This window comes from Rissa tridactyla, chromosome 2, assembly GCF_028500815.1.
Source record: "Rissa tridactyla isolate bRisTri1 chromosome 2, bRisTri1.patW.cur.20221130, whole genome shotgun sequence".
NCBI classification, from domain to species: domain Eukaryota; kingdom Metazoa; phylum Chordata; class Aves; order Charadriiformes; family Laridae; genus Rissa; species Rissa tridactyla.
In genome coordinates, this window is record NC_071467.1 from 41,966,781 (window position 1) to 41,979,458 (window position 12,678).

The following is a 12,678-nucleotide window of genomic DNA, read 5'->3' on the forward strand; positions in this document are numbered from 1 at the left end:
CTGCTTCCCAGTCTGACCATGCTCACCATGAACCCACAGTTCACTGACCTGTTAACAAGGAGGAGGATATTCCTTTCCACGTGTTTGGGCTACAGACAATACTGGATGCTGCTGTTATCTTCCCTGTCCAATAAAGTCTTAAAACATTTCCTCCCATCTCTTAATGCAGACTTTTCCAAGACCTCAAACTGTAACAGGAAATTATTGGAGTGATTTTGTTTTTAAAGAACACAGCAAAGCATCAGGAGACAAGTGCTCTGCTCTACCATTTGCTAGAGACTGTTTGAATTTAGGTTGAATCCCTCCTTTGTAAATCTGAAATAACTTTTCTACCTCATGCATTAATATTTGGAACTTGAAGGCTGTCAAGTGAAAGACACTATAAAAATGCAAAGCATAGCCCTAGTCTCATCTTTTTTTAATGATAAACCCAACAAAAGAGCAATAGGAGCAAATGAAAAATCACAATAAGTGAATAACCTAATAATACATGCTAAAACCTACCAAGACAATAAATTCAATTTTCCCTGGGATTGTTAAATTATTCTTTTGATGGCTCAACACAATCTCTTCACGTTTATTTCCTATGGGGGATGCTGACACATTGAGCTCATTACACAGCTCCTCTTTAAAGAAAACACACACATGCATTTAAAGCAAACACCTAAAATTTAACAGTTCTAAGTTTTAATAAACTATGCCGGAAAGGAGCTTGCAACTGGATTATTTCTAAGGAAGCAAGACACCTGCCTTATAAATTCAAAACAAACAGACATAAAGCAATGTCAAGACACTGATCTTGCTTTGATGTACAAAACACACTCAAAGCATCTTACTTTTTTAATGATTCTTCTCAAGATGCATCCACACAGATGACATACATTCTCCCTTTTTTTGAAGGGTCATCTCAAAAACTTCCAGAAGTTTGACTGGGCATACAAAGCCCAACCACAGGACAGCTTATAAATGGACAGAACCTGATGCTATAGCAGAGATCAAATTAAGTCAACGTGGTGGAGCCTTCAAACCACATACACCATCATTACGCTTTCTATGAGGCACGTGCCTCTTCAGTGTGTACCAAACAAGCCTTCAACAGAGTTGCTAGAGGAAGTGTCTGAACCTGTATCTCATACCTCAATTTGTTCCCAGTGGTTACGTTGTGTTGGCCTTTGTATAGTTCAGCACCAGCGCCTAGGTCAGGTGCTACACCTGCAAAATGAAGCCATAGATGAGCACACATCCTCCTGGCTGGGAGCCCCCACCCTGGGTCTTCAGCAGTCCTGCACTCCACCTACTGCGCAAGGCTCTGCTCGAGTCCCTTCTCAGGTGAAGCCTCCCTATTCCCATTCCCAGGAGGAGCATGGTCATCAAACAAGAAGATGCAGCCAGTGCCACGGAGCACTCCCAAGACCAGAGAGCATGAAATCAGGCAGAAGATAGATACCAGCACACACTCAACAGGAAAGCATAAACCTTTTATTTATTTATGGGTTCAAGTTAGCCATCCTGACCTCCAGCCTGTACATCCATTTAAGCTTTTTCTGTCCCACGCATATTAATTTGTGGTTATCTTTAATATTTCATGAGTTATATTTGATTCCACTCCATTATACACTAAGAGAGAAGAAAAAGCAGCAGCTAGTAATGCCATAGACAGGGGTCTTACTTGTTATAAATTCCATTCATCTTCAAGTGACTGGACAACACATACTCCCCAAAAATAAGTATTTCTGCTCATCACACCTCTTTCACGGAAGTGTTTTCTGTTTCTGTTGATTAGCAGAGAAGATCGAAGCATAAAAGTTACCATAGCCTGAGTTACCCAAACTGCCCATTTCCTTAATAGTCACATGCAAATTTAAACACAAACTGGGGCTTAAGAGAAGTACAGCTGGGAGGGCACCCAAAATCGGACAGTTAGGAAACTCATTTGGATCTCCCATGTACAACATTCTAACATTCATTCAATAAGTCATCAAATCATCCTCTTGTATGTCAAGTTTTTAATCCAAAATTACAGATGAGCCTTCAGTTTATGACCCTTCCTCTTCTCCAAGAATTTGCCCGAGGGAATTTATAAGCAGCTGCTATCTCCCCCTCCGCCGTTACTAACCTACAAAAGCCAGTGTAGTTTAAGTTTTGGTCTCTGGTCAAACTCCAGACTGTTCACGCCCCATCATCCTTGTAGCCTGGATGTCCCTGTACACTTTCCACTAGAATTTAATATTTTCTGCATGCAAGTGACCAGAACTATGTACAATATTTGACATGAAGTCTCCCTAACACCTTGCATAATAACTTGTCTATCTCCACTGGAGAGCTCTCACTGAGGATCACATTTGCTTTCATTTTATGCCTACCATCAAATAGTCATCTCAATCTGACTATGGCATTCACGTCTTTTCCTCCAGGCCTGCTTTAAGGGATGACCTGCCAACTGATAGCAGATGTGGTGTTAATAATCACTCAGTAGATAACTTCACTTTTAGAGCTATTTAACTTCCTCTCATTCCTATTGCTTCAGTCATCACAGACATTCAGTTCTTCCTGTGCAATAATCCAACTCCGCTCGTTGCTGACTAGCTTTCCTAACTTTGCCTCATCAGCAATCGTCCTTTGCATATAGTTATCTCAGCCAGTACAGTGAAGTAAAGAGACCAGCCCCGATCCAGAGCAATAATTCCTTTATTCATGCAGATAGAGTCACAATTCCTTCTTCAGGTTGCTCTTCCAAGCCACCTCACCATTCTTTAGCCAAGCCCCATACTTCCAATTTAATCACTTTTGGTGTCACGCCATGGTGTGCATACTTCGAACTGAAGCCTTCTGCTCCTTTTGTCTAGGACACTCAGTATTTAACCAGTAATAATATGACTTTAGTCTTCCATGACCTAATTGTGGCAAATCCATGATGCATTTTATCCTGTTTTCCACTTATCTTTATATACTTAATTACTTTTTCCATTCCAAATTTGTTCTAAATCCTTGAATACTATTAAGACCAGAGTAAAACGTGTGAAGATTTCATTCTCTTCTCCTTTTAAAATAAATAAAAATATATTACTTATGCTATAGTGCCATCACAACTGCTACATTCAATTTGACAGGTAACAACCAATCCTGTTTTTTAAACCTGGCTCCAGTGTCCTGCACTGACTCTTTCAGACCCCAAAGCAGAGGCCATTTGCTTCCTTAGTTTGACTGTGTTAAATCTGGAAGCAGGCATGAGACGTTTATTCTGATCATTTCTGTTTGACACCCTGTCTTTCTCCAATGTTCAAATCCTCATCCCTATCTAAAACCGTTTATAACTGCTAATTTTGGAGAGATTAGACATATTTTTCAACTATAGTCTGACCCTCACAATATCATAGCCAACTTCTCCTCCTCTTTTTATTTTTTTTTTCTTCTTCATCTTAAATTTCTTCATGCTCCAACTTTTGGCAATTCACATGCTATCCCTGCAGTTTCTGCTATCCGATGATCAATCCCCTCCTTCATTCCTTACAGGTTTTCCGGTAACCTGCACTATGTTATTCTTGCAGCAAGGTCCGCAACCCCACTTGGCAAGCTTTTCCTCCTCCTTACTCCTCCTTAAAATGCAGTTTCCAAGCAGCTGTTGTACCTTCCATTTAAGACAGTCCAAGCCTTTTCTTCCCCCCGCCCCCCAACCTCTAACTCCTGCAGGTCTTCAGCCATGTGGACTTCACAAACTAGTTCCTCTAACTTCTCAGAACTTGCCCTGCTAAAATAAAACTTCCTTGAAATAAAAGCACTTTGTAGCTGATATATACTTACCCTTCAGTTTAATTTAAAATAATTAACTTGTGGCTCATCAACACATGTGCTTAGGGCCTTGTGGAACGGAGCCGTAATCCAGCACTGGAAAGCAAGCCCCAGTGTCAGCCACGGAGAGACCAGAGACATTCCTTACCCAAAGTTCAAAGATACGCCCTCTAGTTCTGGGCAAGGCTGTAAACAGGAGCCTTCATTTTCTCTGCATTCCGCTGCAATTAATGGCCAGAATCTACCCTATGATATTTCAGTGTACCGATTTCCTATGTCACCACTGGGAAACATACTTACAAAAGCACATATGAGAAACATCTTTCCTTTTATACACTAGCACAGTACCTCAAATGAGCTCTGAGCAACCAGAACACATTTGCAAGGCAATGTTCTGTAATTTGTCTCACTTTTCCCTCACTAAATCAATGTTAGCCCTCCAGATTTCGGAGCACAACATGAACCTTTAACAAAAAAACACCTCCCATCCACTGGAAGACTGCACCCATACTAAGTGCCTCCAGCAACAATTTGAGATCTGATGTCTCCAGCATGTGCACCACAAGCGTACAAGGAGCAGGGAAGGAGGGTGCTGATGGCCAAGTGCTACAGCAGGACATGGAAAGAACCGCTCTGACAAAGTGTCAACGAATGATCTCCACATGAATCTGGAAAACACCATTTCCCTCTTCACTTTAGCTTGTGATACCATTTTCTTAACATGGATGCCTTGGCATGCAGGAAGTCTAGGCCTTCTGTGCAACACGGTAAACTTGCTGGCACGGGCTATCAGTTCCGTCGAGGCAGTAAATCACGCTTACCACCGCATTCCTGGTATACCCGCATGTACACTACATCTACCTTCTGCCCACAGAGGGGAAACTCAGTACCGTGGCAACTGACATGAGAAGTTACTAGCCCACAAAAAATAGGGGGGGCCCTGGCAGGGCATACAGCAGGCATACAGCTCTGCCAACAGCCCCACATCATGGCAAGGGCCACCTGCCATCTCTGAAGGACTGGTGGTCTCTGCACCCGCCTCCTCTGGCCACCATCACCAACACGTACATCTCCCCCCGGGAGCACATTCACAGTGCTAGGTACCTTCTGCTCTCATCACCAGTCCCACCAACCTCGAGCCAAACCTTTGCAGAAGTGGGGTGTTCAGCCACCTCTGGACTGAGGAGCACGGCACGGGATGCTTTGAAAAAGCAATTTTCAAAAAAAAAAAAGTGTTAAGTTTTCAAAAAGCGTTAGTCGCACACAAGGAAATAACGCGCCACCTTTTCCTCCAAAAGTGTTTTATCTTGTTAATTCTAGGTCAGCTGAGCGCACGTGTGGTATGGATTACACTGACCCTTTTAGAGCTCTTGACATTTTTAAATAAGTAGGACACTTAACGTTAGACACAAGCCAAGCTGTGCACCCCCTGTGCGCCGCACACCAAGATCAGCCAACAGGCTTTATGGGCAGAACCAAGGACAAATTGCTTTAGAAAGCGTGGCTCTTATGGCACATAAGTATGAATGTGAAATAAATTAGAAATGCCAAATCTGACCCAGTATTGTATGAAATCAATACAGGCATTTTACAAAAAAAGGAAGTTGAACTGAAGTGACCTTTGCAAAGCCACCCACCGAACCAGGGGCAGATTTACAAACAAAACAAGTATTTACAGCTAAGTGATAAAAAGGTCTACATTAAAGATAGAAGTTGTCTTGCTGCTTATAAAACACAATAGCATTGTCATTTTAAGCACAAAGGAGATGTTTCATCCTTAAATATCTGAGCACAGTAACTGCAGAGTTTAAATACAAGTAAGGATTAACACGCAGATGACTGTAAAATTCAAGTTTAAAAAAGTTAATACTATGATTCACTAGAGATGTTAATTTGCCAGTGCCAGGTCTTTGAAAGTTTTAACCTTCCTCTCTGCCCTATGAGCTGCCATATACATTGGACCTTGGGACACAAATAATTCCACTGCTCTCCCTTCTTTTCACACACGCCTTGTCTGAGTAAGTGAAGAAGGAGGGGGGGGGAAAAAAAAAAAGGCATTTAAGTAAATTACCTTTTGGATAAGCCTCCTCCCTTCTCCCAGCTGAAGTTTTCTTTAGGTCAGATTAGCACTTTGAGAAGGATCCCGCCGCCGGCAGGCCCGGTTTCGGGCGGTGTTGTGACAGATGCGGGGCAGACGCCCGGCAGGGCGAGCAGAGACCCAAGCGAGGCGACCATGTGCTGGGCCAGCCCCGCGTCCCCCCAAAAGGGCATCCCGGGGGGGAGGGGGGCAGAGAGGGGTGGGAGTTCACACTTCGCACCCACCCGGGGAAATAACTCGGAGGAGTTCAACAGCTTATCCCCTCCAGCGGCTTTCTCCTGGGCCATATGTTTTCCCCTGACATTAGCCAGGAATTTCAGAGGAGCCAAACCGCTCTGCCCGCCCCGCCGCCGACCCGCTCGGGGCCAGAACCACCGCCCCCCCTCACACGCACACCCAGGGCAGGGGACGAAACCGGCTCGGCCCCGCTCCCACGCGTGGCACCGACCCCCACGGGGGCTGTTCCCTGTCACCGGGGACAGCCGCTCGCCCCACCGACCCCCGGCGGCAGGGCAGGGCCGGGCAGGGCGGCTCCTGCCGCAGCGCCCGGCGGGGCCGAGCCCCACGCCCACCCCCGGGGCAGCACGGCGCCGCCAGCGCCGCGCTGCCGCCCCTTCACCAGACGCCAGGGCCGGGGGTCCCGCCCGCCGCCGCCTCTCCACGGAGCCGCCCCCAGCAAAGCGCGGGGGAACTGCTTTGGGACGGCGCCGCTCTCAGCCCCCGGGCCCCGCCGCGCCCGGAGCAGCGGCCCGGCCTCACCGCCGCCCTTACCGTCCTCGCCGGCGCGGCGCGGCAGCCTCCCGGAGAAGAGCGAGGGGAAGCCGCGGAGAAGAGCAGGGAACCGGGGCCGAGAAAGCCGCGGCCGCGAAGAGGAGGAGGAGGAGAAGGAGAGGGCGGATCGGCGGCCGGGGGGAGGAGCCGAGGGGCGGAGGAGCTGAGCAGCCGCCCGCCGCGCAGCCGGCGCTTCCTCCCGACACGCCGCCGAGCCGAGCCGGGCCGGGCCGGGTGCGGGGGCCGGAGCGTTGGGAACCGCCTAGCGCCGGCGGGCCCGGTTGGCGGGGCGGGGAGCCCCAGGCAGGCGAGAGGGAGCGCCCCTTCCCCTGCCCGGGCTGCACAAAGGGGACCCGCCGCCACCGCCGCCTTTGTTCGGCCGAGCGGCGCCCGGGAGGGGAGGGCGGTAGGGTGAGAAGTTGGGCGCTTCGCCCACCCGAAGACGGTCCCTCCGGCCCTGGCAGGCGCGGGGTAACTTCCTCGCTGAAGTTAATTTGGGTCTGTGATGAAAACCCCCTCCACCTGTGCCAGACGCTGCTCGGCATCCAGCGTTGGAGTCAGCCTACACGCCGTGCTTCAGCTGCCTGTTTACGCCTCAGGAGCTGGCTGGTGACTCCTGTTAAATTAAGCTAGGTTTGTGTTGTGTTTTTTTATTGCAGAGGGTAGGTGGGATCGCAAAGACTGGTTGCTTAGCATTTTGCGCTCGGCAGTCACTAAGAACTAGTAAAAAATTAATTCCAGGTACACCTGTTTTCCATTGTCTGTGGTACTTCTCAGATTTTTCTTCAAACGTGTCCGCTCATTTGCCTATTGATCTGCACATGCAGTTGCTCACTGATCATTGAGGTACCTTTTGAAAGCACATTTTTTGCCACAGTACTCCATTGCTTATCCTATAAACCTCCTCCGACCTTCCTGGTTTCAGCCCTTTGGTTCAGGTACTTAAGTCAACACAGCAGTCCTGTCACGCGAGTTAAAATAGTAGAATCATAGAATGGTTTAGGTTGGAAGGGACCTTAAGGATCATCTAGTTCCAACCCCCATGCCATGGGCAGGGACACCTCCCGCTAGACCAGGCTGCTCAAAGCCCCATCCAGCCTGGCCTCGAACACTTCCAGGGATGGGGCATCCATAGCTTCTCTGGGCAAATTGTTCCAGTGCCTCACCACCCCCACAGTAAAGAACTTCTTCCTGATATCTAATCTAAATCTACCCTCTTCCAGTTTGAAGCCATTACCCCTCACCCTATCACTACATGCTCTTGTAAAAAGCCCCTCTCCAGCTTTCATGTAGGCCCCCTGCAGATACTGCAAAGCTGCTATAAGGTCTCCCTTTCATGCAAGTTAAAATCATAGAACAGGGAGAATTCATTCCTCACTTAGAAGAGACTGGCAGATTTACAAATGCTCTTCTATGAGGACTTCTCTGAAGGGTAATTAGACTTCTTCAGCCATTTATATGGCGGGGGGAACAAGCAAAATTACTCAACCTACAGCACCTTCTATCTACAAGTGACCTTTTAAGAAAGCACTAACAAAACTAGACCATCCTAAAGTTGTTAAGACCAGGCACAAATGGAGCAGCTCCTTAGCCAAGCAGCCTTCCTTAAAATCTCTTTCCCCCTAATGTTCATTAAGCCCCCCCCAGCAGTTAAAAAAGCCCGCCTGGAAGTCCTTACTGTTTGCCAGAGCTCTGCTTCCCAGGCTGCAAGGGGCAGGGTAGCACAAGGCTTTTGGTGCTAAGCCAGCTCTTTGAGTTTAATATTAGACCGAGTCGCTTTGGTGTGGCACAGGCTGTTAAAAAAAAAAAAGGTGCTTTATCGGTTCCTCTAGCTATTGCCTAGAAATCACCTGTGAGGCCCATGAGGTGCCTGTTGCAAGGCACGGGGTTGTGAGGAAGGAGGGGAAGCTGCAGAACTTGGGCTCTTCCACATAATTAAGGAGGACCTTCTGCTTCCTGGGCATGTTAGCACGACTGCATTAGAGAATGAGAAATAAAAGTATGTGACTTGAGCCTTCACTCCTGTAGCTGTGTTGCAAGGGGGAATATTTTTTTTTTTTATTTTAAAATTAAAAAAAAAAAAGGAAGGGATAGATATCCTCCCCAATGTTGGGAGAAAAAAACTCCGAAAGTATAAAACAATGTAATAAACGTGGAGAAGCCTGCCTAAGCCATCAGGCAGCCTTAAGTAAAGCCAATGTGCTGGAGGCGTAAGCTACATCATATATCCTCGGTGCTGCCAAGACCTGCTCGCTGCATTATTCACTGGGGACAGAAGCCAACCATCAACGCCCATAGCCTGTGCTGAAGGGAGCCCCTGCCACACAACGGGGTGCTCGTTTGTCACGTGTTCAAAACACAGGCACCCCATCTCGTGTGACTGCCTTTCACGGTAGGTGCATTTTGCCCTTCGTCCTTTAGGCTGGATGTCTGTAATAGGGGGAGGAATACGCAAATGCAGCTCATCTCCTTTTATGTGACCAGTTCTGGCCAGAAGATTTCCCCATTCCTGGTCAGAACAGAGGCTTACCAATATTTTAATTCCAGTTCAATATATAAATGTTTGTTAAAGCCTAGGCATGTGTATAGCACTTATATTGTGCCCTTACTGATGAAACAAGAGCTATGGAGTTGTTTCTTACACTACTAACTGGTAAGTTTTCCACACCCTGGCATCACATGGTGGATAGCTTTATTAAATTATGCCACACTGTGCAGCTGCTGCCTCTGGAAAGAAGTATGGAATAATACAATTAATATCTCACCTTTTGATGTTAATTTAGCTACGATAATATGATCTTCATTCTCGCCATCACGACCAGTAACAGCCTAGCCTCTGCCTCAGACAGATGACCAACGCATTGAAGCAGTGGCTAGAGATCTGCAAGGCAAGACTGGAGCTGATGATGAACACCCATGGACTTCATCATGTCCCATATCGCTTTAGTGAAACCAGCACCCTGGCCCCAGGGTGACATTTAAGGGCACCTTAAATAATTATCCTCGTACACAGATCTTTGTGTTTTGAGATGCCATAACCCCTGATTTATAAATAATATCTGAGGCAAGAAAATAATTCTCTAAAACGTGTATATACCTGATTAAGCTCATCTAATTCAACAAGACTACATAATAGAAGTTAAATAAAACACATGCATAAGAAAATGTGTTGTCTGGAACTAAGCTAAGAACCTCTGGAGATAATCATAAAATTACCCAGTTTCAGACTTCTTTGCACTTTGCTAAGAACAGATTATTATAAAATGCATTAATCTTGTCAGTCCATTAAAGTATTTCACAACTTCCAAAAGGTTTTGAGATACAAAAATTTAAAAACCCAGCTATTGATCATAACAGTCTTCCTAAATCCGTATTCTTACAAGACGGAGAATAAAACAATTGTTGCTCTAATCAGTAGGTTTACTCAGAAACAGCTGACACTACTTACAATTGTGTTAATTAACACGGGTTCTCAAGGTCCTGTTCTAATGCAGCACGACACAGTGGTGAAGACAAGCTCTGTCCACCTTAAACAATGCGTTGCTATTGTTCACGCTACTTGAATCTGCCATTAACAGTAAGTCTCCATCTCACAGCTGCTTCCAAACCTGAGGCCTGCTTGCATTCAAAGGGAATTTCAGTTGTATTCTGGCATTGCCTATGCTATTCACAAAGTCACCTGTAACTGCGCAAGAACGACTGAGAACAAAGCAGCTCGTTTCCCTCTGTTTGGCTCCAGAGGCCTGGCTGCAGGATGTTTGGGTTTGGGATCTCTCCTGCTTCTGTAAACTTATGTGTAATGATCAAAATACATTTCAAAATGCAGACTGCTGCCTGAATTACTGTGGCACTGGGGCTGAATTAGCCACGGCAGCTCAAATACTGAACCTTCTCTCCCTGTCCCTACATCTTTAGGATGTATTTACTTTCATGTCCCTCCAGTCTCCCGGGTGTGGACTGAGGTCAGCAACAGCCTGCATTAACGGGCCAAGCTGTAACCTGCAGCAGCTACACCACCACCACCACGTGTTTTGGTGTACTTGTCCATGGTTAAATCCATGAGTGAGGCATGTGCGTGATTTCTGGTGGCCAGGCCGGTCTGCCTGCTCAGCCCATCCAGCCATTACCTCATCCAGCTGCTCAGCCTCATCCAGCCAAGGTGGGGGACAAGGTGGCCGGAGGAAAGCACCGCTTTAGCTGTCACAGCTGGACCAGCCCATGCCTGCCCATCACTGGGCTGCGTGTGTGCATTCAGCACAGCTCACTGAGCAGTGTTTCACAAAAAAAGGCTGAGTTCTCCATTCCCACCCCACCATGTACATCCAGCTGCTGGCACAAACAAGATGGTGCAGGACACTCAAGTCCTGTATTTGGATTTTTGTTCTGTATTAATTTTTTTTACTTTGATAAAAAGCTCTGTAGAAAATGTGCGAGCAACACGTTAGTGGGGGCTGTAAATGGTGCAGGTATTTAGGAGTGCTGGGAAAAGTGTTTTCTCGGTATTGTTCGAAGCAAGGGGCTGATGATGAAAGGAGAGGTGCAAGAGTCACATTGGCCTGTTCTTCTGGTGCTCAAATGCCATGAGAAACAACCTAGAAACCCCCTTGTCAGCTCCCTGAAGGTCTCGGCACCACATAATGAGGACTCCCTTTTTGTCTTCCCTCAGTCACTGCATTCTCCCCATCAACTTGAATTTGGCTACATTTAGGATCTAGCACAAGGCATTAGTTTCATTCCTGTTTTTTCTCTGCTATCACCTTGGGCTTTACTTACAAGGTTGTTACAGTTGTGTTTACTTTCCAGTTTCAGAAGGTGTATGGAGGTAACCCCAGCCGAAACAGAGGAACTGAAAGGTGTGAGGCCACGACTACGTCATTTGACATCCTGCCTCAACCCATGCAAGCAGAGAAACAGAGACACGTCTGCTCCTTTTCCCTACATACACCTACTTGGAGAACGTAGATCCATTACATCTGAGCCAGACAGATACCAGTTCTTTAATTAGGCTTGTCCTTTTAAGTGCCCCAGGAAAATTATTATAAGAAATACCATATGATTGCCCAAGAACAAACGAGATATGCTTTTAAACATCCTTTATTACTAACGTTGCATAAGCATTCCGACAATCAAATCTAACAGTTTGTTATCATAGTGGCAATCCCTTTGGCTTAGTAGCAGCAAGATGAATAGCATGTCATATCTGTTCTCAGCAAATAGCTGCCTGCCTTTGTAAACAAAACTGTCAAGACTGATTCTCCATACATATTTGCAAATTATATCCATTGGTTATGTGTCTTGTGGCATATTTAGTATGCTGCCAGGGGAATGTTACCCTCACATCACTTTTATATGTTACCAACGTCATAATATTGTCAAGGAACAGGTACCTTGAGGACTATGGCTTGAATTCACTAATGTCTCCTACAGACCCCTGATGAAAAAGGTGCTTATTACCTAGTTTACAAACATTTGAACCTAGCATGTAAATGCACTCCAAGAGTGATTGCTTGATTACTCCAATAAACAAGAATCACATAACCTTATAGAGATTATATACTTTCGTCCTAAACCTGCTGTAGTTAGTAAGAAACTTTTAGTTACATCTCTGAACATCCTATTTACTTTCTATGTGTGTACCTATCATTGCAAAACACCTTTCCACTAACAACAGGTAGTTTACTGTCTTTGTCCTCAGTTAAATCCATGACTGAGAAGTATGTGTGATATCCTGATATTTAGCCTGCTCAGTGCAGAGCTCTGTGTCCTTACCCAGCACCAGCATTTTACCTACTCGCTGGCCAGGAGGAATTCACTTCAGTTCCTTGTCTCAGTTTAACTGTATGTAACATGATAATAATATTACTTACTTCACAGAGGAGGGGGCTAAATTAGTTAAAGTGTGCCCTGTGCTTTAAGAATATAGAGTGAAATATGAGCTTAATGCTGTAATTTTGGCTCCCTCCCCCCTTTGGCATTTCATGTTTGTTTTTTTTTAAATTTTATTTAATGTGCATAATACA

The 12,678-nt window shown here is 45.9% G+C and overlaps 1 protein-coding gene across 12 annotated transcripts in view; it reads right to left on the reverse strand.

Moving 5' to 3' along the window:
- Nucleotides 1-6,837, reverse strand: part of FAM110B (family with sequence similarity 110 member B) — a 114,692-nt gene extending 107,855 nt beyond the window's left edge. For 5 of the 12 annotated variants that reach the window (XM_054190797.1, XM_054190781.1, XM_054190794.1 and 2 more), the window contains exon 1: nt 6,659-6,837. The gene's annotated coding sequence lies outside the window, so the exon portion shown is untranslated. The other 7 variants (XM_054190787.1, XM_054190788.1, XM_054190782.1 and 4 more) reach the window with 5 other exon arrangements.
- Between the last annotated feature and the right edge of the window lie 5,841 nt (nt 6,838-12,678).